Genomic DNA, 25,404 nt, shown 5'->3' with positions numbered 1-25,404 from the left:
AGCAGTGCAGGCCGCTGACACGTACCTACGGGCCCAGGCTGCAGAAGGCAATATTTCGCATTCCTCACAAACAACGGCCTTACACTGATGTCGTTGTTTATGGAAGTGCATGCAAGAACGTTATGAAAACGAATGCAGTGAAATCTGTTCTTCTTTTCTTCAACAATAAAAGGTCAGACCTCAAGCCCAGTTGGACTCCCAGCTGCAGCTTGTGTTGGTCTAGGTCAAGGCCCTGAAGATCTACCACTGAGTGGACACCAGAGCTGAAGGGTCTGGAGCCCTAACCCTTTCTGCAGGGTCACGGTTGAACAAGTTATGGTTATTTTAAAAAGCCATCTTTGTACTTAAGTGGAAGTCATGTTAAAAAAGTTTCTTAAAGACAGAGTTCCTGGCTATTTTCAAAACACACTATCGTACAGATCTGCGCACAACTGGCCGCGTTTCCCTTCACCGAGTGCTGGCCAGGGGGTAAAGTCACTTCCAGAAGTTTTAGCTGCGCACTGGCCAGCCTCCTCGAAGGAAGAAACAGAGCTCTTAAGCAGTCATCTTTTCAACCTGTCGTCCCTTGCTGTCAACTTGAGAGTGAAATTATAGCTTTTCGGTCAATCTCAAAAAAAAAAAGAGAAAATACTTGGAGCTATGAAAAATTCACCCTTTTCTTGGGAAAGTTTCACTTAGCATAAGAAAAGCTATTTAAAATTTTCAACAAGCTGCTTCATGATGCTGCTAGGAAATGCAAGAATCAAAGACTATGGCCAGAAAACAGCTACAGAACATTTACTAACCGGGGGAATACGCAAAGGCTGGAGTGAACACACCAGATACCAAAACAAGAATCCCACTCCTGTTCTTCACAGCAGGCACGCGGGGTGGGGCTGAATGGGGCTTTGCAGGCGTCGCAAGCCCTTCGTGTTCGCAGTATCTGCACCAACCCCGGCACGGCAAGGTTCACCCATCCAGAACCCGACACTTTATGTAGATGGCATTTAGGAAAATCTCGCTCCAAATGCTTGTTAGCGGTAGATTACAATCCATAAACTGAGCTATCAGCTCACAGTTTTCACACGTTCACTTCAGATTAAAAACTCTCCTGCTATTTTAGTTCCAGGAACACGAGTGGCCTTTCAGCAGCATTTCCCCTTGACAGCTTAATTTAGGGTCTGTCCAAACAGCAAGTCACTGCTCTGCTCCCACCCGCACGGAAACCATCACCCAGCTACGGCAGAGAGAGACCCTCAACATCCAGCACCCCCTCCCCTGCGCGGTCCAGACCCAGTGCCCACCCACAGCCAGCACCAGACCGCGCAAACACGCACGGCTGCAATCACCCCTTTGCGGTCAGAGTCAGCTCATAAGCTGCGTTTGCATGGCCAGAAATGTCTAGTCCTTGTTCCACTGAGATGTTCTGTCACCCTTCCTCCAGACCTGAACAACTGCACTTCCATTAACGGAGCAAATGCCTCCGGAGCGCTGATGGTGGCTCCGCATGTCAGCGGGGTTAGGGAAGCAGTCTGGAATTCTTAACCCCAGATCAAGGCTCATCCCACCCAGATCACGGAACAGTTTGGGTTGGAGGGACCCTAATGCTCACCCGGGCAGGGACACCTTCCACCAGACCAGGTCTCTCAAAGCCCCGTCCAGAGATGGAGCATCCACAACCGCTCTGGGCATCCTCCAACGTACGAACGTTCCACCTCAGGCAACCGACGGATTCACACCATGCCTTTCAGTTCACATTAACGCGGCAGCGCTTTGAAATAATCACTATAAAACAGCATTGACAGCGTCTCCATTTCAGACCTGCGCAGCAACTGAGACACCGAAGCAATCCAGTTTCTGGGGAAGACTCATACTGAGGTCATGCAGACTTACCAGCAGGACCCTTCCTTGGCTACATTTAACTTCATAAGGAATGCAGAAACCATGTATAAAAAAACCAAATCAGCGTAACTAATAAAAGCCATTTTGCATTTCTGTAGCTAACACAGAACTGGTACCTCGGGCAGGCAAAGGCGCTGGCAGATAACCGGCTGCCCCGGCCCAGAGCTGCGCAGCGGCTGCGGGAGGCGGCCCGGCCCCGGCAGGGCCCCAGGCCAGCCGGAACACCGCAGAACTGGACTAGTGGCAAGTTCTCCACTTCCATCTCCGGTGTTAGAGCAGCCAAACTCCGCGGATTCCCAGCCTCCCAGTTTGACCTAGGGCTTATGGAGCTAAGACAAAAGTAAAGAAGAAAAAAAAGATTCTGCCAAGGATAAAAAGCAAATCCTGAAGCACGTTCACGTGCTGACCAGCGGAGCACGACAGATGCTGCCTGTACCATTTTCATTCACCTGGAACAAAGCTAGCTACCCACAGGCAGCATTCACATGTGCCAGAACACGCCGCGCGCTACGTAGCCATGCAAAGCAGATGTTAACAGATGTCAAGCAATGAGAATTCTGACATGAACTTCAAGATGAAAGGGTGAAACTGAGGAACAACTGAGGTTTCAGAAGGCAGCAGTGTAAAAATGTATTAAATAATTCCTCAGCTGCGAGAGCGCTGCAGAGGTCCTCGTTCGTCAAACAGCGGCCATGGCGTAACACCAACCTGCGTGACTCCGGATTTCCGCCTCTGGAAGAGCGGCGGAGGACAGCCGAGCCCTCCCTGAAGAACGCCAAGGTGAGCAAGTATTTTGCTCAGAGGAAAGGTGTGGAAAGCGCAGGCCACAGCGTTCTCGGTCCCACAGGGACAGCTGTGCCACAGACCAGGAGAAGAGTTCATCAAGCTAGACATTCCTCGACCCATTCCCTTTGAAATCTTCAAACTGTTCCGCAGCAAATACATCATACTGCCTTAATCCACACTTTTGTTTTTAAAGAAAGAATTGTTTAGACCTCTTCGTGTTCCAGCAACAGCTGAGCCGTTACAGCCAGTATTTTCCCCCATCTGTTCTTTTTTACCCTCAGAATCTTTCCGTACCCAGTGAGTAACCTGTTCGCTTTGATAAATAAACTCCATCTTCTTGTTGGCTCATCTGAAAGACACAGAAGAGTTATTTCCATCTCTTCCCCGTATCACGGACCCCTTATCCTGGCATCTTGCCCCGAAGAGCTCCTATTTACCCAGCTCAAAACGAGCTCCTTTCTGGGTCCCACCATCTTATTCCACGTTTGAGCACATCCACGAGGCTGAAGTTTGCTCACGTATGCAGAACCTGCGCTCCGTGAACCAACGAGAGACTCAGACTCACATCATCCTGGCGATCCCGAAGGAGCCAGACTGGCGCTTCCCTGCGGAAGTTTGACTTTAAGCGACCTAGTGGAATAACTTTCAAGAAACATCATCTCATCCATCACCCTCTGAAAGGAGCAGCAGTACAAACACCACTGCCTCTAGCTTCCCATCTAGGGAAGAGTGGAATTCACTTCCTGACCCCTGCATTTCCATTTTCTAGCTTCCTGAACTGCACTGCTGTGTCCACGCCTCCGGGCATGCACGGCCCTTGAATTTAAAGCTGTGATCAGTCTGACCCAGATTCTGCGCATCCCGTCTGAGGAGGGAGAAAGGGGAGGGCAGGCAGTGGGGACAGGGAATGCTACCCACAAAAAGTAATAAAAAAAAAAATCTGTAAACTGTTTAAACAGAATCATACTTGGCAGGCGACGTTGCCCGACTTCCCCTCAGATTTCTGGCAGAGGGAATGGATGATTTTCCCCGGAGAAGCGTACACAGGGCGGGTACCACCCCCCGGCAGCGACGCAAGGCAGCGCGCTCGCCGCCTGCCAGCCCCGCGGTGACACAGCACTTCACCCGCTCAGCGTCCTGGCGGCTGCTGCTCTCCTGAAGCCGGGACACGACTGTCCCAGCGCAGGCGAGCTGTGCCCAGCCTCCGCTCCTCGCCCGAACACGACTGGGACTGGTGGGGGCCGCAGTGACACACGTTAACTAGACATTCTCCTCCACCAAAATAAAGCCCCAGCAACCTTTATGCCAAGGAGGTAAATCCGTTCACAGAAGTAGCACATTTAAGAGGAATAAGGAACTAAGCAACATTTCCTCACTCTGCTTTGTTTAAAGGAGACACTCCGATACCCAGATTTATGAGAAGCGTGGATATTATTTCACCGGGTCTACTTGCTCCTTTAAAATTAGCTCCTAGCTACACACAGAACAAAATCCCCGGCTGGAAGAAACGGGGACAGCTCAGCCATCATTCCCATTTCTCGTGTCGTAAGTCAGCCTGCTTTTCTTAGACGAGGCTCTCAGGAGCACTTAGCGGTGGCCGCTGAGGCAGAAGAAAACGGGAGGGCAGGGAGCGGATATATGCTAAGTCATCCTCCTCTGCAGCACCCTGAAGGGCGTCCCACGAAAAGGATGTCTGCGCCTGGCTTTCAGGAGAGGACACACCAGTGAATCAAGCTGATGACGTTTCTAACATCCCATGGCCAGGCACAAAAAAGCTATGGCCTAATTTAGTTTTTTATAAATTTTTTTGGCAGTCTGAATCATTGGGATTCATTTATTTATTTTTTCACGTTAAACAAGGTAAGATCTCTGCTTTATTTCTGTGGATGTTGTGCGTCGTAGGAAATCTCCCACATTAGCAGAAGCTTCTCCTCAGAGGCAGTGAGATGCAGCTCAAGGGATCTTTAATAAAGTCTTTCCAACAACACTTACAAATTCAGGCTCAACTCACCGGCTGGAAAACTCAACGCAAGAGCCCCAAAATGAGCGTCCTGACTTACAGGCTTGTATTCCGGAACGGGTTCCCCAGAGAGGCCGTGATGCCCCGTTACCATCTCCAGCGGAGGGAAGGTGCCCAGCCCAGACCCTCGCGACCCGCTAGACAAGCGCAAGGACCCGGTACCGCGCACATCATCACACCACCAGTTACGCAGGAGACTACAGATATTTACACGGTGAAGTCAAACGCCCATTTCAAACCCAGCTGCTTGAACTGGAGTGCAGTTGGCAGCTCCCTCCTAACTCCCATGGAGCTCCCAGCTCCAGTCTCCACAGCGCTCGCCCTGCCAGCCACCGTGGATCCAGGATCCGCTCACGTAAGGCGTCGCACGCAATATCTCATTGCTAACTTCACATGCGAGTCTGGGCTCTCCGCAACGTCAGGATTTCAGTAAGAGTCGTGTCATCTAAAACCACCTTCTCCTTCAGACAGTCCAGAAATACAGCAAGAGTTTCCAGCCAGGATTTATCCAGCCCCAGTAAACACCTCCCGCCTTCGCGAGGGGCAAGAGAAGCGGCAAATTCAGAGAAGGTGGATTTGGGGCATTTGGTGCTTTTACGCCTGGATTGCTCCAACAGACAAGCCACTTGTAGAGCTGTTTCCCTTCTTGGCACAAACTCTCCAGCAGCTTCCTGGCTGATTTTAAGTACACAGAACACATTCAAGAAGTCCCACAACCTCCAGGCTCCGACAGATAACAAGCCAAGAAGTGCACAACTAAAGGGACAAAAGGTCCCACTACCGCCCTCGCCGAGAAACGCGAGGACACTGCAGGCATTTCCACTGAGGACCACCAAGGCACGGTACCCGCTCTGCATCACGCCGGCTGGATTTGGAAACCGGCGACGGACACAAGCGTACCGCAGGGGACTGGGGACACGGCAAGGGGTCCCCAAGAAGCCTGGGGTTTTATACAGAAGCCAGTGCCACTGAGCCACATAACTAACAACCATAAAACAGCTCCAGAGGCTTGATGCAAACCTCAGTTCGCTTCCACGATCAGCTTACAGCCACGCACAAGATAAACACGATGCTTTCACTTCTGACTTTAGGCAGGTTTAATGAAGTTGTGATTCAGCTCAACACACAATTTCAAAGCTGAGTCAGAGCTTCGGCCACTATCGCTTCCTCACAATGCAGATTGCGCAGAGTCATTTCCTCTGCCACATCTGGTACCTCACTGCTTCCACTCCCCAGGTCACTAATAACCTTCCCCTCAGCTTTTGATTTGGGCTGCTCATCGAAAAAGCCAACACGATGGAAAAGGTTAAACGAGCCCCGAGTGACACCACACGCACTGGCACAGCCCCAGAGGCTCTCACGCTGTCCGTAGCCTGCTCAGTCTGAGTAACTGAACCTGCACATCAGGCACGCAAGGAGCCGAGACAGACCCAAGCAGAAAATGAAACAAGTGCTCCAAGCACTGCTGGGCTTTCACCTGGGAGAGGAGAGCTGGAGTAAACCTGTGAGCAGGCGCAAACATGAGCAAAAGTTTGTGAGCAAGTTCGCCGATGACTTTGACGACCTTTGAAGGTCCCTTCCAACTCTACCCATTCTATGATTAAAAGCCACTGGGCTCAGGAAAAATCTTGGTGGAACACATCTATACACACACATACACTTCGGACAAGGAAAAAAGTGTAAGTCAAAAAAGGAAACAAGTCTGAGAAAGTGCAAGGGGACAGGCAAAAGAGGAAAATGAACAAGAGCCACAACACAACTGAGCAGGAGCTTGACCCTGGTATGCTTAGAACCACACAACAGTTTGGGTGGGAAGGGCCCGTTACAGCCCACCCAGCCCAACCCCCCTGCACGGAGCAGGGACATCTCCAACCGGATCAGGTTGCTCAGAGCCCCGGCCAACCTGGCCTGGGATGTTTCCAGGGATGGGGCATCCACCACCACTCTGGCCAGCCTGTTCCAGTTGTTGGTTAGCTTCCCATTTAGCAACACGGCTCAGAAACGTGAAAGCCGCATGTTGACCTACGTACAGACACGAGGGAAACCAACCCAGTTATCTCTTGGGTGGGTTCGTGAACTTTTCCAGGCAGTGGCCATGGAGACCAGCTGGGAAGCAGTTACATCTCAGCTGGGATCCGCTCTACAGGATGAGGAAAGCCGGAGGCAGCTGAAGCGACTCTGCAGAAGACGCTCAGGAAGGCTGCAGGCAGGGGGCTGCGGGCACTGCAGGTGGTGAGCACAGCCCGTGTGCCAGCCGAGCTTCGTTAACGCTATTAGTCACCCACTTTCATGGGCATGTTAATATTCCAAATAAACAAAGAGCAACTGTCAGAGCAGAACGGAAACCGCCACAGCGAGCCCAATAGACTACGACAGGGAAAGTCATCCGAGCAAAGTGAGCTCTCGCTGACAAACGCCTTTTTTTAGTGCCCTACCTTCAACTTTTATAAACTGCAACTTCAAAATTTCAAAACCAACGGCTTCAAAAAAAGTGCAGTTATTTCAATTTCATGATGCCTTTGTAAAAGTTTACATAATTTCTTTTTTTATTCAGGATTCCCAAGAGCATCCCCGATTTGGAGGGTGTTAGCACTCAGGCTACGAGCCATCTCTCCAAAGCAAAGCGCTATTTTAACTGTCAATGGGTACTGCAAATACAGCCAGCTTCTACACCTAGACCGCATACAAGTCTTCAACGAGCATTTCTGCTCCGTAAGCTTCAAACACTTTCATCAGCCAGACTCCCCGTAAGAAAGCGGTAATGAAGCCAGTGAGGCATGCAGTTATTCCGACGGCGTGTGAACTCGCGGAGCGCGGCAGCCGCCAGCCTCCCAGCGCTCTGCCTCTTCGGTGATGTTCGAAAGATCCTCTCAGTTTTCCGGGGATTTGAGACAACTTCTATTTTCTTCCTGCCTTCCAGACACTCATAGCTTGGAGAGCCTACACTTCATCAAATGATAACGTCTGCAGAGATAACTGGGCAGAAATCCCGGAATAGCCAGAGGAAAGCTGGAAAACAACCTCCCCTCTCCGCATGTGCGGCTCGTACTCGCTGCCAACAGAAAGGCCGTGGTTAAAGTCAGCCTGCCAGCTGAGAGCCAAAGTTTTTCAGGTTCACTAAAGCTACATTTCAGTTTATAGTCCCTCTTTTCAGATGTAGATGCTCACTACCATTGAAGTTATCTGTACCTGATCTAACAAAAAAGAAACACACTTTTTCTCTCAAGCAAAGGGGATTCAAAAGAACCCGCGGGGCCTAGGAGAAGGCCAGCCAGGGGACGGGACGGCAGCAAGAGCAATCCAAGTCTGCTTTTCTCGAGTACAGACAGATGAATTGTAACTTGAGGAAGACCAGCGTGACTTGTCTTTCTGAAGAGGACGGTGCCCAGCCTAACAAATACAGCGATCAGACATCAGCCCTGCGTCTCCGGCGCGGCAGCTCCATCTCCAACACTGGGCAGATCCGCAGAGCGCGTCTGAGATGGGTTGCACAACCCGCACAGAGCCAGGTAGTTAAAAGCTCTCAAACGTCAATAAAACCTCCACGGGGGCCAGCTCGGAGGAAGACTGCGCTAACAGCCACTGAACACTGGAACGCCTTCTGAAAGGACTGCACGCATTTTCAGCCGTAACAAACACGAAGTGATTCCACGGCTGCTCCACGCTCTCCAGGGCAGGAGCATCGTGATCCAAGACGACATTTTTCAAGCAACTTCAGCCTTACACCAACAAGGAGAGATCACTGCATCACTCAACCTTCGCCCTTGCCTCCACAGTAGACCCTTCCAAGAGGAATCCAATGCTCTGTACTGCTCGTTTAAAACACAAGCTTTGCACCAGCCAAAAGAGCACACGCTCGTGTAGTGATCCCTTCCAAGCTGGGTCACTCCAACGTTGAACTTGGCTGTGGCTTAGTCTAGGAACTGATCTCATCATAGACTTCACCAAAACAGAGGTCTCTGGCGCTCCAGTCCATGGCAATTCGAGGCAAACCTTTCAACAGTCAAAGCCTCTGCTGTTTTACAGAGAGGAATTTGCTGCTCCCACCCCGATGTTTAATGCAGCCCACCAAGCATTCGCTCCCCAGCACAAAGAGACCAGCCGCCCACGCAGCCGGGCTCCCAGTGAGAGAGCACCCACAAGGGCACGAACGCTCCCGCAGACGCCATCGCGTTCAACTTAACGTCCACCTCTCGCACGGCAGAAAGGCAACGCCGTCCGAGCGAAGCCGCCCGGAGAGGAGTGACTGCGTTACTCCCAGTTGTTGTGGAAGCCCTCCACACAAACCGATCGCTGCAGCCGGGTCTGTTACTGGTGGAGGGAAGGACATACAGAAACGAACACCAGTGCTTCAGGACCTGGAGCAATCTCCATTCCAGTGGCACGCACCGTGTATATTATATGCCCCTTGTCATTATTTTCAATCAAGTAAAAGCAGCTTAAGCAAAGTCTACATTCAGCACTTATGCAAAATAAAAATAATTAGCTGGAGCTAGATCTCCGCCAGAGATCAAGGCAGGAGAAATACCCACATGAAAGAGCACCAGTAAGAATTGTTTGTGCGTTGTCTAAATACACACACACAGATGCGTGCAGGTGCCTGTACGCACACAACGTTCTCTGAATGACAGAACAGGGAGACGTAGGAGGCACCAACAAGAACACGACAACTGGCTTCATTGAAAGCAAAGATGAAGACAGCTAAAGAGGAGACTACTTCTCAACTGGCAAATACCCGACTGTCAGCGATCTCCTGGGTTACCCTCACGATGGCCTTCTCAGAGTAAAGCCAAAAGAAATCAATCATCTTCCATACAACCAACACCACTGGTACGGTTCCTTTGGACTAAGTGTTCAAGAGGACACTGCTCAGAGCGGTGGTGGACTCTCCGTTCTCACAGACGTTCGAAACCTAACAGGACACAGCCCTGGGCAGCCTGCTCCAGGAGACCCTGCTCTAAGCAGAGCGGTGGTGGGCTAAATTATCTCTGGAGGTCCCCCACAACCTCAGCCATTTTGGGATTCTGATATTCTTTGAAAAAAAATTACTGCTCATACTTTGGAAACCAGTGACCAAAAGCCTGCAAATAGAACAAGGCGAGTCCTACAGCACTGCCATTTTGTATCTTGAAGGCAAGTTTTAAACCCAAACCAAACCAACCCTGCAACGTCCCTGGCCACACGTACGCTTTTGGAAAGGATCCAGTTCTGTCCCAGACTGAAAGGATGAGCACACTGCAGCGCAGTGCTGCAGCAGATACAGGATTTCATCCGTGCCGTGGCTTTCAGCAAGAATGGAAACGAAAGAACGCTATGTAAAAAAAAATAATAGGAATAATTCCAGAATTTGCATCTCTGAGACACAGTGGCCAATCTTCTTCATTCAAATGTTCGGGTAACTCTCCTGCTCTTCATTTAACAACTGCAATTACTCTGAGTGCGGTGACGCTAGCTCTGGGAGTCCCAACTGGTCCTGCAATGGAAAGGCAGCCACCCATCCTGTTTACTAACATACAAAGGTCTGCTGCTGCTGCTTCACAAGACCCGCAAGTTACTACTTGTCTGCAGCTGCTTCAATTTGTCTGGAGCGCGCGGCCAGGAGTCAGTAGGGTAGGAAAAACTTGACTTGCAAAACTACGAAGACAACCAGAATTAACGTGGAAGGTCAGCTCCAAAAGCAAGCAGTTCACATACATACACAGGAAAATTGTTAGCTCCTCTCTGCTCCTCACCTTCCTCTTCCTGCATGGAAAGGTGTATGAAAACACAGCTTTAACATCAAAGGAAATATTCTCTAAAAAAGCTTCCACGTGTTGTAAGATTATTTGGGCTTTTGCTAGCACACAGCCACCAGAGCTGTCACGACCAAGCGACGGGGCTGAGACAGCAGCAGCCACACGGGCTAGCAGCCGCTCTTCCAGGAAAAGCCGATCCTAGCGGAGAGCTCCCTGCCCAGAGCACCACGCTCCCAATCCCGCACACCGGCACGCGGCTGCCAGCCGGGACGCGCCAAGTAAACTTCTGCCTGTGAAACAGAAGGAGGGAGAGCGCCATACGAAAGGGGCTTTTTTCTGCCTCAGTTTTATTTGATTGATTTTTAAATCTCTAGGCTGATATTCTTCTCCCTATGGTTATTCCCCAGTAAAGGATTAGGAGTTGGGGGAAGAACGGAAAAGCACCATGCCTCTCCATCAGCTGGGAGGGGCTGACCTGTTACTACGGCAGGAACATTGCCCGACTGCCCCTTCCCACGAGCACCACAACACGCAGAGAGCGCATCAACAGCGGCTACAGACACAGTCATTCTGAACTCAGAGCGCTCCGGATAAATACATTTTATCAATTTATTATCCAGCTCTAGTTTGGACTCCCGGACTTCTCCCAAGGATGAACGGGGGGGTTTGTGGGTGACGTCAGATCACCTACACTAACCTGCAACGTTGGTTTTTATGAGTACAGATGGCTGCATCACATTTCATTCACGCATTCATGTACTCCCCTTCTGAGAAGCTGTTCCCAAAGTATTGCTTTGGGGAAGACACGAGGTCATGAAACAGGCCCAGTCAGTGCTCTGAACGTGTGCGGAGCTGCTGATGAACCTGAGAAGGTCAGACTTACCTGTTGCTCCTCCGGCTCCCTAAGATAACATCATGGGACTCACAGAAGCACGACTTCTCTGGAACAAGCATTACCTGGCACAGACCGGCCCTTGCTTCTTCCAAAGATCTCAGTATGAACTCCACCCCGCATGGACCGTTGTACCGCGCGCTGAGGCTGGCTGTAACTCAGATTTCAGTCTCGGGTGCAGTTTTCCATCAGTTTCATTCCCTTCCGGCCCTAATTCAGGTGGTTCTCTGCTCAGGGTGAGGAAATACTTCTGGCAGAACTTCTTGTCTTTTCTGAGCAGGAAACTCATGACACGCAGTGGCTCCAGCAGGAGATGGCAGGGGATGGAGCCTGCAGCTCTATCAGGACACTTAACGGCTGAGCCAAGCCAGCAGCTTCGTTTGCTATCTAGCTTTGAAGAGCTTAATTCTGGTCACAGAACTTGCAGAGATAGAAAACTCCAGAAACCCAAGAGAGTAACTCTACCCCATCCCTGGGAATTAGTGCTTTGAATTTCTCTACAAGCCTGAAGTGAACGCTGCCATTTCCCCACGGTACGTAGCACTGGAGAGGTAGCGCAGCTCCCTTGGACAGCAAGGGCCCCGAGCTGCCTGATAAATCACTTCAGCTGCCACAAGATTTAGAGCAGACAGAGCTGACCAATGCTACCACACCCAACACAGTGAACAGCCATGAACCGAAGGTAAAATTGTCCACGCTTCTGTCCAAATCACTGGTGAACCCTTGAGGGGATGAAAGAAAGCCCACCTGAACCAGTCCTGAGCGTCTGGAGCAGCTCACGTGGAACCAAGGAAAAGTCTTTGAGCAAGTAAGGATGGGAAGCTCATGTAGGAAGAGGGCCTTACATCAGTCCAGCCACAACTGGACAAAAACCAGAGCCAGGAGGAGGCTTTAGGAGTTGTCAGGCTGAGAAGAGGAAAAAAGTGATACAACTGCAAAGCATCACCCCAGCAGATCACTCCCAACCCTGGCTTCACTTCACTTGCACCCATTCCCAAAAAACGCGTGGCCTGTATTGGTGCCTGCAAAGAGCATTTTACTGCGGTTAATTACACGTAAGTACGCTCAGATGAGATAGGAGAACATCCGCCTCGAGTGGCTCCCTCCCTTTGGGCAGCCTCCCTCCCAGCCAGTTGGCAAGGCGGGGTACGACCGTCCAAGTCGGATGGCTGCGTTATGAGCTGTACCGCTGCCAAGCTGATAAAAAGTCACATTAATAAACCCGCCTGAAGTTACAGCAGGACAGAATCTCTGCCAGAGCAGCTTCCCCGGGAGTGCAAGAATAACTTTCCTGTAAGCCCCAGCAGGGATTAGGGACTCTAGAAGGTGGGGATTAATGGTCTTGGCTGGCCTTCAAAAAAGCCACATGGAAGATGAGTTCATAGATAATAACTGCGAGGGGCTTTCAAGCGTCTAGCTCCGCACAGGCCTACAAGCATTGAAATCAGAGACCTAAAAAAGCCTGGTATGTCCCCTCCGAATATCGTAAAGGCAGAAAGAAGCCTGCCCACCTTCTGCACAGATCTGAGTTTCAGCTCTAGAGTGACCTATTCCTCAACTCCTTTAAAAAAAACAAACTCCCCAGAGCCATACTTGTTTGCTGGTTTGGAAGCGGCCTCAGAGAAGAGAGGCTTTTCTGTGCGGCGCAGCAGGAGAGGCAGCACCAAATAAGGCGAGTTTCATTAATCACGGGGGGACGCGGCTCCTCTTCTCGCTTGGCAGAGCAGAGAGGGAAAGCCAGCCACCGTGGGGGCAGGGGACGAAAACGCTGGCTGTTAGCAAAGCGCTTTCTTTCAGCGGCGCGCATTGACGGCTAAGCCGCAAACCAAACAGGCGAGGCAGGCAGCTGTTGCTGTCAGCTGCTTTCCTTTAATAGCACACGCATCAGAAAGGAAAGCAGCTTCCACCCCCCGGGAGCAGAACCCAGAAACCAAAGGGCTTTCTGGCTTTCGGTAGAGACCTTCCTCTCGGGAGGAAGGGAAGGATGGCACTTTCCTAATACAGTAGATCAGTCAATAGATCTCATTTTTATTAGCTACTTTGTACCGCCTCATTCTGCTCCCGCGAGGTCACCGCACTGCCATGGCCTGGGAAGGAAGGCTGATGAGTGCACAAGGAGGGAGAAGTGTCACTACAGAAGTTCACCTTCGGCACTTGCTCCTCACGCCAGCTCCTCTAAACTCATCCTACTCCACATCTGCCTTGCGTACGTTGCTCCCAGAATAACGGGGTTTGCGCTTCGGCGAGAATTCCAGCTTTCGTTTCTAAGGCGATGTCTTCTGTTACTGCACAGAACTACACATCAGGAGGTGAGGAAGAGCTCAACTCATGCCGTGGGAAAAGTGGGGTTTTTTTGGAGATCCAGTCCAACTTAATTATGGTCATAACACCACTGCGCAGGCCCTCATGAACTCAGCGCTTTGCCTTACGCGTACATACACATCAGAGGGCAGGAGGGAAAGCAAGATCACAGAGGAGAGATTCTGGAATTAAGTTAATCAGAGACGCTCTCATTGAAGAGCACAGTAAGCAGCCATTAGAGAGAACTTAATGGGTTGTGTCCACATCAGGTCTCACGCATCCATCAAGAAGTTCATTGTACAAAGCCTTGAAAACTCAGTGAAACTCTGCAGAACAGCAGAAGTAATTCAAGCTCGTGAAAATGGGCTGACAAAGAGGCAAGACTCGGATTCAGCAACTCTGCTCCCTTATTTCAGGAGGCGGATATCAGGACGGATAAGTGAAGTCATAAATGGCATGGGAAAGGCCTTCTGACCCAGAGCTCCTGCAGAGCAGCTTTGTGGCTTCTCCTACGCAGACGCACAATCTGATGCCCACAAGAAAGGCCGCACGCCATCGGCGGCGAGCAAACTGACTCTAGGGAAGCACCCCAAGATCAACACGTTAGCCAGCCTTCGTCAAAAATAAAATCTGAGCAAGGAGCATAAAACACGACGGGTTACGGAGACAGCAGCTACAGCAGACAGAACCATAAAACAGAGGCGGCCCGTCTGGCAGCCGGGCGCACAGTCACCGCTTCCAGGACCTGGGTGCACATTCGGGCTTTGCTCCTTTACCCATACAGAACAGTTCTGGTTACCTCAGTGACTACAGTAGAGCAGGCACTTTACTTTTAATTAAAATAAGCATCTCTCTTGACAGTTTAATTATACAGCATGAGAACCTGCTGATCAGGACCCAGAACTGGCAGCTTCAAAATGAGAAAGTTGACTAGCAAACTGTTCTCATCAACGACACCTCGTCACCAGCTCGATGCTGCAGAGCCAGAGGAGGGGAACAGCAGACCCGCCAGTGCTTTTTCAAGCAGATTGGCAGAGAGCAAACAATACTTTAAAGCTGTTACTGCTGGAGGGTCAACAAACTTTGGAAGACTGAAACAAACTGCACTTCTATACTAGGAAATTAGTTTTAGCTACTTGCAAATTCTGCAAGATCCTAGCTATAGCAAGAATCCTGTCCTGCCCTCGGGCTCTGAGAGCTGACAGAGATGCCCCGAAAAGAACCTGGAAACAGAACAGACAGACTGGAAGTAGCGGGGAGGTAGGGGTTTGCTGTGTGAAAACCACAACAGGGCACGATGGAAGCGGACACGTAAAAAGGAGAAGCCAATGCTCAGCTAGTGCCCAGCCGAGGCTTCGGAGCGCCAGCCAGAGCACAACTCTGCCACCACACAGGCAAAGCCTGGAGTGACCGTGCCCATTTGCCAGGCACTCGTGGTTTTCCGTTTGCTTCACACATTGCCTTTCCAGGCCAGGAACAAAATTCAGTACCTGTATTTTCATGGAGGCCACTCAGGTGCTCAGAAATGGAGAAATGAAGTCCCTAGACACGTTTAGGGTGGGAGCACAGTACAGCTAGGGGACTCAGAGCTGTGGAGCCTGCTCCTTCTCACGCAGCAAAGACCTTGGAGCAACTCCACAGTAGATATAATGGACATTAAACATATCCTGTGTTACCAGGAATTACTTCTAAGTAGGGATATTTGTGCCTACACACAAGTGAGAAAGACAAAAATCAGAAGTCCTTTTAAAACAAGATAGCTTTAAAAAAGCTGAATGCACTTGGGCACCTCTGTAAGCAGAGCTGAAGTCGTTGGCTCCAGCAGCTCACGAAAGGATTTGCTGGAAGCCTGGGAAGCAAATATCGCCTGCCTGCGATCCCAGAGAGAGAGGCACTCTTATTTGGTAACGTAACAGCTTCAAAACAAAACAATAGTTTTGCTTCAGAATTGTGTGCGAAGCAGGGCAAGGTCCGGTGAGTCACCACAACGCTCCCGAGGGGAGAACTGGCGCTGTTCCGCGGGGCCGCGGAACACAGGGCACGCTGGTGTGCTCCGTTACCGGCCCTAACGCACCGCAGGCTGGCGGAGCGGGCTCTCTCCCTCCGCAAGGGAGCTGCTTACAGGACAACGTTGTCTCAGCAGCCATCACCGCTGTGCCGGGACGCGAGCCGCCAGCAGGCCGGCTGCAGCCAGCATCACCAGCTGCCTACACCGGTTCCAGTACCTCCCAGCACACCAAGGGGGGGAAGAAAAAACAGAGGTATAGAGAAGCGCTCCGCAGTTCGCTCAGCGGCACATCAGAAGGTGATTAAGCTGTAGGCCGAAGCCCAGTGTGAAACACTGCTAGAGGAGAAGTTAAGCAAGTATTTCCATGTCTCCCTCATAAGATTCTGGAATTAGAAAAGCAGCACATTCTGAAAGCGCTGTGTCATCCCGGGCTGACAAACCCAACAGCACAGAAAGCTGAAGGTTCCGTGCCAGACCCTCCGGCTTCCTCTGGGCCTGTGGCTCGTCCCTTTCAGCCACAGGGACGCCAGCCCGGCCCTTAAGCTGCTGCTACTCCCATTTTAATTCTCTCCAAGCAGGGAAACACTCCTGCTCTCACGTGACGTTTATTCTTAGAGAGGATCCCAGGGATTGTTAAGCAGCTGCCCGGTGCCACGAGGGCATCGCAGAACTCCCCAGGTCTGAAAAGGGAGCAGCGCTAGAGACGCATTAACAGCATTAAAGGGGGCAGGTTATGCAAGGAGGACCTGGGTAACTGCAGATGAGCAGCTCTCCCCAGAAAGCTGGGATTGCCATACAAAGATCATGACAGCCTTCATAAAAAAGCACCTGACAGTCACACTCTGACGGCAGTGTAACTGCTTCCACCCTCAAACAGCTGAACCTCATTCCTCCCGAGCTAGGCAGAAGAACAAACTCTACCACTTGAGCCTCTCCATTATCTTGAGCCGGTTTTAATGACAAAATTCCTGCCTGCCTAGGAGAGCGGCCAACATTAGCTACCACTGACCCAACCAGAACCAGCAGAGCCACGTTTAGGAAACGACTCTCAAAAACAACTGCAAACTGAAGGCTGGAAAAAGTACGCTCGAGTCAGTGAAGGCACTGCTCCAGTTTTTCAGTTTTTCTTCAAGAAACGTGTTCAAGTGTTGCAAAAGCAGGTGAGTGCAGACTTAGTTCACCGAGAACGGTCCCTGTGTGGTGATGTGGTTAAAGGTTCAGGTAAAGTGGAGACAAACAAGACGTCCTGTCAGCCAACACTCGCAGCAGGCTGGAGCATGGGAAAATGCCGAACAGAGCTACAGCAAGAGGCCTTACGTTACTCCTCAGGCTCTAGGAAGGCATGTGAGTGATCATTTCTCCTTGCTCACACCCTTCGGTTTCTGCTGGGGTTGTGAGAGGGAGAAGAACACTCATTTCAGAAATGAATTGATGCAAAAGACGAATTTCCACCTCTCAAAACGTGTGCAGGAAGCCAGCAGAGGAGGAAGGGAGTAGCTACAGCAGTTCCACAGCTATTGTATTTACGTTTCCGTACTTGTAACAAATACATTCAGCTATGGCTGAAAAACAAGGCACTGGTTAGAAAACAAACGCTGAGCTTTCATGAAAGAAAGAGCAATAAAAGAAATGTCAGGTCTCCCCACAATTACATCAGGTTCAGTCTACGAGTTCAGAGAAAATTCCCTTCCTTATTGCAGGCATGGCTGCCATACTCGGTATCGCTGTACTGCGCCCTTTGACACCCGCAGGTGCCCTTCCAAAGCGGGGTAAGAGGACCAAGTAGATAACTGTTCACTGTGGTACTAAAAAAACAAAACACTTCAAGAATTGTTTCGAATTAAAAGAAAGGATTCTGCCCGCAGCTCTCGAGGGAGGTAAAACCATGTGTGGTAAGCGACAGAAGCAATGCCTTCTTCCCAAGGGTTCTCTCCCACCGCAGGGGCTCAGCCCCCTCGGTTCTGTTCTCGGCATCCTCAGCCTAGCAGGTCAGTGCACGCTTCCCCAGCCCCCTCTTAAAAGGGTGGGGGATAACGCGCCAGCCCCTCCTCCTGCAAGCTGCAAAACCCTCTCAAAGGGCCGGCAGTCACAGTTGGTTTGCTACAGCAGAGGCAGCAGTTCCTCCTTACCGGCTCGCCCTTTCTGAGCGGAACTCTCCGCAGGCAGAGCTGTGCTGCAGGAGGGGAGCAGGGAGGCACGCAGCAAGGGGCTGCTACTTGCTCCTGCTACAGTTCTGGCAGCAGCAGCCCAAATCTGGTTCACCTGTCATCGATAAAACTGATCCTAGAGATGTGGGCTTGGGCATGTTTCTTCCCAGCTAGAGCAGTTGTTAAAAGAAAAAAAAATAAAATAAATCAGTCAGGGTGGGCTTTAACAGTCTCTTCCAACCCAAACCATTCTGTGATTAACCCACCAGGAAGTGTTTTTAGAAGTACTTTCTCTCCATCTATACACACACAACCAGTACAATAACCAAACAAAGTGCTAGGTGCCGCAGGAGTCGCAGTCAGTATCTGTAGTTCAAGAAGGCAAGGTGACCAAACCTGCAACCGTCCTTGGTGGGAAGAGCTCATAACAGAATAAGTAGGAAGAACCCGCTTATTTCTGAGCGACAATTTGAGGCCAACAGGGTTTTGGCTTTGTTTGGTAAAGAACCCAAGATATGCCTCACTCAGGTCACCCAGCAAGAACGAGCCCGCCAGCGCCAGCCCCACACAAACGCTTCCTCCTTCCTGCCTGCTCTCCTCCAGAGGATGCTGGGGAGGAAGCTGCCGCTATTCATCGGGGCAGTCAATGAGCGTGGATTAAGTGTTCCCGGATAAATTACTGAAGGAAGCATTTTTAGCTGCTGAATACAGCCTGTGGGAAACACCTGTTTGGTCTCCATGTCCTGAAACCACGGAACAAATGCTGAGTGGTACAACGACATGTATCCCCGGGACTGGGAGGCAGCTTACCTTGTAGCTCCCATTTCTGTACAACAGAGAAAAGAAAGGAGGAAAATTGTAATATAGCAAACTGACCGCTTAGACAACTTGGGAGTTAGCAACGTGACTGAGTAAACTGAAGTCTGAGAGCAGTTCCAGACACCCAAGGAGTGTGGCAGATGTAAGACCACACTGGTCAAAGCTAAGCGGAGTGGAAAGGAGGGAAAAAACCAAAGAAGTTCCAGAGCAGAACGCGCAGGAAGGGCAACGCAGTGCTCTCCCACTCCCGTGTCTCATCTCTGTTCAGCTGCGCACAGCGCGCGCTCCCTGCAGAAGGCGACAGCCCACCTCCCGTGACCTCTTTAGCTTCATTGAGGCCACGGTGAAAAGCACGCAGAGCATTCTGGGCGCCTCCCTGCCACCCCTCCCCTCCATCCCACCCAGAGGCAGATAAGCCATCTTCCTTGGCTTTTATTCAAACGGCTTTTAGAGAAGGACTTAGGATGGTTTGGCAGGCGGCCACAGCACACAGCATAAACAACCGGCGGCATGGCTGCCCCGACTGAGCCTGGCTCCGCTCACGTCGTGAATGGATACACAAGAGCATCAGCCCGACTGCAAAGGCAGAACTCTGCTCCTGCGACGGTATCCCCGCGCCTGCCATTTAAGGAGCCTAAGAAAAAGGCATTTTCAGAACAATTTTATCCCACAGCCATTAAGTTTTTAGGAGACCTGCAAGGCTCCTGTCACTTCGAGGCAGTTTTAGTAAACCACAGTAGGTACAGCCCGTGATGTTAACACAAGCTGCAACTGAACCGCGTCCATCTGACTCCTCTGCGTTCCCTACAGCCAGGCCTCACTGGATGGTACTGGCAGACTGGCGCTAACGGCTCCATCATTTCTGCACGAGTCTGTGCCCTGTGTCCCACTGGTTTATGTTCCAGACCACCTTCAGGTTAAGGCAGAAGGAAGTATTCGTTAGCGGAGTACGGCTGATACTGCTCCCAGGACTTGGAGATACGCAGTCACTGGCAAGCCAACCAAACCTCAGTGTAGAAGACACTCGGGTCCCTCAGTCCGTAGAGATATCATGAGGAATCGTAATTCCTTCACTAAAACATGTTATGTGAGCTCCTACACCTCAGATATGCTCAGACTGCGCACCTGATGACAGACTCCAGCGGAAAGCGTAGCTCGATGGTGCCTTCCACAAAGAAAGGCTAGGACGAGAAGCTTGGATGATCCGCCGCTCCACATTCCTAACAAATCAAATCAGACTTGGTTTTTTCCTTAGCCTAGTTTGCCCATTTTAATCTTTTGTAGTCCTTTTACTCCGATAAAAAGATTTGAGTGACCAAGTTAAACACAACATCTGCCCTTTGCAGCAGCAGAAGCAGGAAAGAAGGTCCAGCTGGCCAGGAGGGACTTCCCTTGAGCCCACACCAGCCCTGCTGTCTTGGACAGATGCAAGGGAGTGTTACAGATGTTAATAAATACCCAAAAGGATGGATGTAAAGAGCAGTAAATGGAGTGCTCAACACAAAAGAATGGAAAGGTGAGTGCACTTCAGAGATGTTTACCCTGCAGAAGCTCTGTCACACAGCTCTGCGGACAACCCCTTTTACAGCCACGCAGACTCCCAGAGCCCGTTTAACGCTCCACCCGCCACGGCCAGGCACGCCCGCGCTGCCAAGTTCTGCTGCGGAACTTCTGCCGGAGGTTTTGACATTGCAGAACTCTACACGGGAGCTGTGTTTCCCAGAACAGATGAAGTTTCAGTGTGTGCACACAGCTGTACAAAGCCTTTGCTGTTAATTCAAGACTTTGTGTTGCGGCATTAGAAAAGCAGCTCATACCTCAAACGTGGACGTTCCCTTCAGCAGGTCCTTCGGTCCTCAAACTGCGTTATCTGCAAAACACAATGCATGCACAATTAAGGTGAAGCCACACAGTTACAGAGTACTTGGATGTAAGCTTAGAGATAGAGGACTAGGAGATTATTTGTTACTCAAAATTCACTAAATCTTGAGAAGCTTTGCTACAGTCCCAGCACAGCCATCCAGGCAGCGTTCTTTGACGTTCGCCCCTCAAGAAGAACGCTGCCTAGCTATTGCCGTTTCACATCAACACTTGCTCAAGCTGTTAAGAATATGCCGTGAAAATCGCGAGCAACTTTTCCCTCGTTATACTTCTCAATAGCTTTTTCCAAAATACACATTAAAGGCAAAACAATCCAGGATGATGAGGCCACCTCTCCGTTAAGCGTTCACATTACAGCGTCACAGCTCCCAGAGTCCCCGTTCGGCACGCGCCTGCCCAGCCACCCGCGACAGCCAGGCTCGATTCACTGGCGCTGGTTCTCATCTGACTGAGCTGAACGAAGCTTAAGAGGCACCAAAACACCTGTGCCAGATCTATCGGTTCTTACCACGCAGAGCCACTGCGCGCGGCGCTCGGGGCGAGAGCCCCAGAGAACGCTGCAGCGGAACCATCAGGCTTTAGCCCGAGACGAGCCAGAAAGCAAAGACGAAGGTTCTCCCTGCAGTAAAGGCCGTACCGCTCCATCCCTTCTCTGCTTCCGGACTTCGGAGGGGAATCTCTCGCGTGTTGTTAATACGTTCACCAGGCAAAACCCACAGGCATTGCTAGAGGTGTTGTTCAACTACAAAAACACATGTGCTGTCTTCAAGGATTACATTAATGATATTTGGATTAATATTTTAAGGGGATCTAGTTTTAAAAAAATAAAGGCAGAAATCAGGAGTCGTATTTGAGTTGCACACAGCAGGCTATTTTCTGTCCCCTTCCCATTATTTCAGTGAAGGTAAATCCACCAGCTTTACCAGGGAACCATCTACTGCGTGCTGCGTCCCAAATTTTTCTATACAATATTTTACACTTCTACAATAAAGAAACACTAATGAACAAACATATCTACACCCAAAAAAATTATATCAATAAAACTCCTTATACTCTGCACGCAGCGCTCCGCCGACAGGAATACGAAGGGAGCCACGCAGAGGCAGTTGAGTATTTCAGCCCACGTGGAGAAACAGCCCACTCGTCCGTCTCCACAGCAAGTCACCGAGCCGGTCTCACCACGGAGCGCCGCCTCGGTCCCTGCTCACTGATGCAAAGTCACGCGGAAACACTGACGCTTGCTCCTCTCCCCATGGATGCACATTTCACGTAACACGGGTAAAACGCCAGAGTTCTCAGTTAAATGAGAAAAACCAGTGAGGAGAGTATTGTTTCGGCTTTAGTAAGCAGTAAAGCGCTCAGGAGTGAGAAAAATCTTCTGAAAGAGTTCCGTTCCCTTCAGAATGGGTGGCAAGGAGAGTTACTAAGTTAACTAAGGAATGGATAAACGCCTTGTGTACGATTCAGATACGTGAGTATTACAGGTGAGCTCCTGCGTGGTAACACTAATCCTCCCCTTTCCAACGGGAGGAAACTCTGCTAATAGCACACATCACAAACCCACGTTTTCTTTTTCCACATCATTATTTGCAGCTTAGCCACCCAGTGATAAATCGGGGCATCGAGATCCTTCCCCCCAGCTGCTCCCAGCTGATGAACGCACGGATCACATCCGAAGGCGTCAAGCCCGGGCCGCGCAGCCCGACGGTTTGCTCCGTTAACGTTCATCCCACCTCTACAGCTGGGACCCACCAGGTTATTACGCTCTCGCACAGAGTATTCCAATCTCTTTGCATCGAAAGCACCAAAAACTTAACCTTATTTGTTAAGAAAAGGAGAAACCCACAGCCCTATCTTCTGTGGCAGAACATTGAAGAAAATGAAAAGTACCGGCTCCTTCCTCAGCGCTGGGCATTGCTGCTCCACCCCAAACTGGGCAGCGCTGGATCAGCCACGGTTCTGACACCAGTGAAGTGAAGTCTGCCACGGTTTCTTGGCCTGGGCAAAAACATTTCCTCCTTCGGTAAACCTGCAACTCCAGTTGCTGTTTAAGTAAACCCCGAAGGAAAGAACTGCTATACTACAAGGTGATCCTACCTATCCACAGTTGTAAAGATTGCTTTTTCCGTAATTATGGGAAGACAAGCAGAAATGCTAAGTAATCCGTCTTTCTTGCCCCAGACCAACAGATCTGCTGAAGCTGCAGGTGTGGCCGCAAAGCCTTTTCACGCACTCCGCCTTACGGTGGTCTAAGAGAGACTTTATCATCTCCCCTCACATAATAAATTGAGGAAGACTCCGACTGCTCAGAGGTGTTGGTGAACAGCAGGAAAAAAGTCATCTATCACCTGGGCTAACAAATACGGACTTAACGTTCCGCTATCAGCCAAAATTGTTTTCCAGTCTGGAGAAATACTACCGGGAAGTATTTTAAAGTTAAGAGATACCCGTCTATACGTTGCAACCCCGATCCCAAGGTGCACCTTTATTTCTCCCCAACCCCATTCCAATGCAAGCGACCCTGAGGGGAAGAGCAGTGTGTGACCCCATTTACATCGCACCCCACACCCACTCTGGGTTTGTACCTTGCCTGTGCTATCAGAAAACAGGTCGCGCCTGGTACGCATACTGTCCCACCGTGCTTGCTATCCCTGCCGCATCCAGTTTCACGTCCTGCACCAGTAGTTCTTGTTCCTCAGCTCCTCTGATTCCCAAGCTCTCTGCGCTTTTATTACTAAACATTTCAGTGGCTTCCCTAACTTCATCGTGTTCTCTACAGGGATTTTTTCCCCTCCTGCATCCCATTAATACACTGGGCTACTTTCTGCTTACTACCCAGTCTCGTCCCTTCCGTTTGTTCCTCACCCGCGAGCTCACCAGATCCACCCCATCCATAGTACGACGGTCATTCGGACGCGTATTTCAGGGCAAACACTAACAATTCATTTCTGGTTTTTATCATTTTGAAGGCTCCTACTGCTTTAAGCAGCGATTCCTTGTCCCTGCCAGTTTCTGGTGGCAGCCCTTCCGAGGACGGAGTAAGCTTCCGCCTCGCCGTGCCCCGCGAGAAGGACAGACAGCTTACCTTGGTAAGGCACCCAAAGTGACGCAAGACTGAAGCAAGGAAGCGATTCCCCTCCACCCACCTCAAAGTGATCCTGGCGAGACAGCCCAGTTCCAATAACGCAGCACTCTGGGTGAACAGGGCGCGTCTCCGTGTGCGTTTGTGTTGCTGTACGGCTGAAGGAGGTATGGGAGCACACCTCCAGTTACCTCCACGCTGTGGCTCTCGCCCCAGCCAAACGGAATGCACTCGAGTGCCGCTAAGTTTCTAGCGGAAAGAATGCGCCATTTGCCTTATCAGATGTCCTTCCAGGCTCCCTCAGGTTCTCTAAACAAGCACCACTTTCCGTTCTCACACCCCCAAATCCCTAAGACACCGTTTCCCATATCGCGGGCGAGAAAGCCACCTCATCTTGTAGTTTCCTCTTGTCTCTCACCCTCCATGCTTTTGTTTCCAGATCTCCAGATAAACAGCTTCCTTTAAATAGCTCCCCATCTTAAATATGCGCGGTACCCGAAGATCACCTGATAGGAGAAGCCGAGAGGGGCGGCGCACATCGCAGCCACAGCAGTCCGCACGCGGAGCCGGATCACGTTGTCAAATACCGTGGGCTCGGAGGCAGGGCCCTGTAAACTCCGAGCTATACATACATGGCGGCCACGAAACCCGGAGGTTAGAGCATCGCAGACTGTCATCCCAGCCCCTTCCTAGAGGGATAATGCTAGCAGCAAGTTAACTGCAGCACTGCGGCACAAGGAAAGCCACCTTTACGGCCACCAGCCCCTGCCCTGGCTCCTTGCCCATAACTAAGAATTTATTCTAGAATATACAGTGGGCTTTTCTTCATTGCCAAATACTTAATGAATTCTTGTTAAGCATCAAATTCCTGTTCCCACACTTGCGTGAGGCATCTCAGACAGAGGCGACAGTATTTGGAAGAGACTGCTCTTAGATTTGACTCCAGGCTTCTGAGGGGAGCATCTCCCAGGAGAGGAGGGAAGTGCTGAAGTTAGAGTAATAATTTAAAGAGTCTTTAAAACACAAGATGGAGTTCCACTGAACGCTGAGAGGGAATAATCCTCTCGGGAAACACTCAAGAACAGCAAGTCAGACTTTCAGAGTAGTCACGCAACTCTTGGCACTTGCAGAAAGAGCTCAAACTGCCCGACTGCAGGTAGCGCATGGAAGAATAAAGGTCTTCGGCTGCAAAACGAGCAGATACTCTTCGGCAATATCCACATGGAATCCTTATTAAAGGGGACAGGCTTCAACAAATAGTCTTCCCTAGCGATTCAGGCTGACAGAGTTACAATCCAGTGAGGTTCATACAATCAGACAGTAAATAAGCAGAGCTGTTTTTATAGCACAGTGGGTTTTCGTATGTCAAGAGCAATTTGAGTAAAGAAACAAGAAGCAATGATTCCAAAAAGCTGGAAGAGTGACTCACGGATTGTCAAATCATCGGTGTCGAGGACCAACCAGGGACCTTCCAGAATGATCCTGACAGCCTGGACAGTGCAAGAAGTGCTAACCAAGAAGTAAGCTCCCACAGTCGGCGGTCTTCGGTGACGTGTACAACCAAAGAGCGTCGGGAGCAGTCACCCGCGTTACCAGACTGCACGCATGACGAGAGGCTGAACACACCCAGAGAAGGTGGAGATTAAATACTACGACAGAAGCGATCTTGGAATCTTTCTATGAATCTTCAGATGCATCTAAACAGAAAAAAAAAGCCCAACACCTTAACACGCAAACATCCAGATCCACAAAAGAAAAAAAAAAACACACCACCAAAAACCGAGGCAGAGAATGCCTGTGGTGAGAAACAAAGCACGCTCATTTTCAGTGAAGCTCAGTAAAAAAAGAAAGT

At 50.4% G+C, this 25,404-nt stretch overlaps 1 protein-coding gene across 9 annotated transcripts in view; it reads right to left on the bottom strand.

The window, feature by feature from the left end:
- Window positions 1-25,404, bottom strand: part of MAP4 (microtubule associated protein 4) — a 151,109-nt gene that overhangs the window by 100,807 nt on the left and 24,898 nt on the right. For 7 of the 9 annotated variants that reach the window (XM_086741614.1, XM_086741607.1, XM_086741613.1 and 4 more), the window contains exon 2: window positions 20,407-20,459. The gene's annotated coding sequence lies outside the window, so the exon portion shown is untranslated. Of the gene's footprint in view, window positions 1-20,406; window positions 20,460-23,555; window positions 23,716-25,404 lie in introns of those variants that run through there. The other 2 variants (XM_086741608.1, XM_086741609.1) reach the window with 2 other exon arrangements.

The sequence above is a fragment of the Chlamydotis macqueenii genome, chromosome 2, assembly GCF_036417535.1.
Source record: "Chlamydotis macqueenii isolate bChlMac1 chromosome 2, bChlMac1.mat, whole genome shotgun sequence".
Classification (NCBI taxonomy): domain Eukaryota; kingdom Metazoa; phylum Chordata; class Aves; order Otidiformes; family Otididae; genus Chlamydotis; species Chlamydotis macqueenii.
The sequence above is the reverse complement of the archived record's forward strand: the minus strand, read 5'-3'. Positions and strand labels throughout refer to the sequence as shown.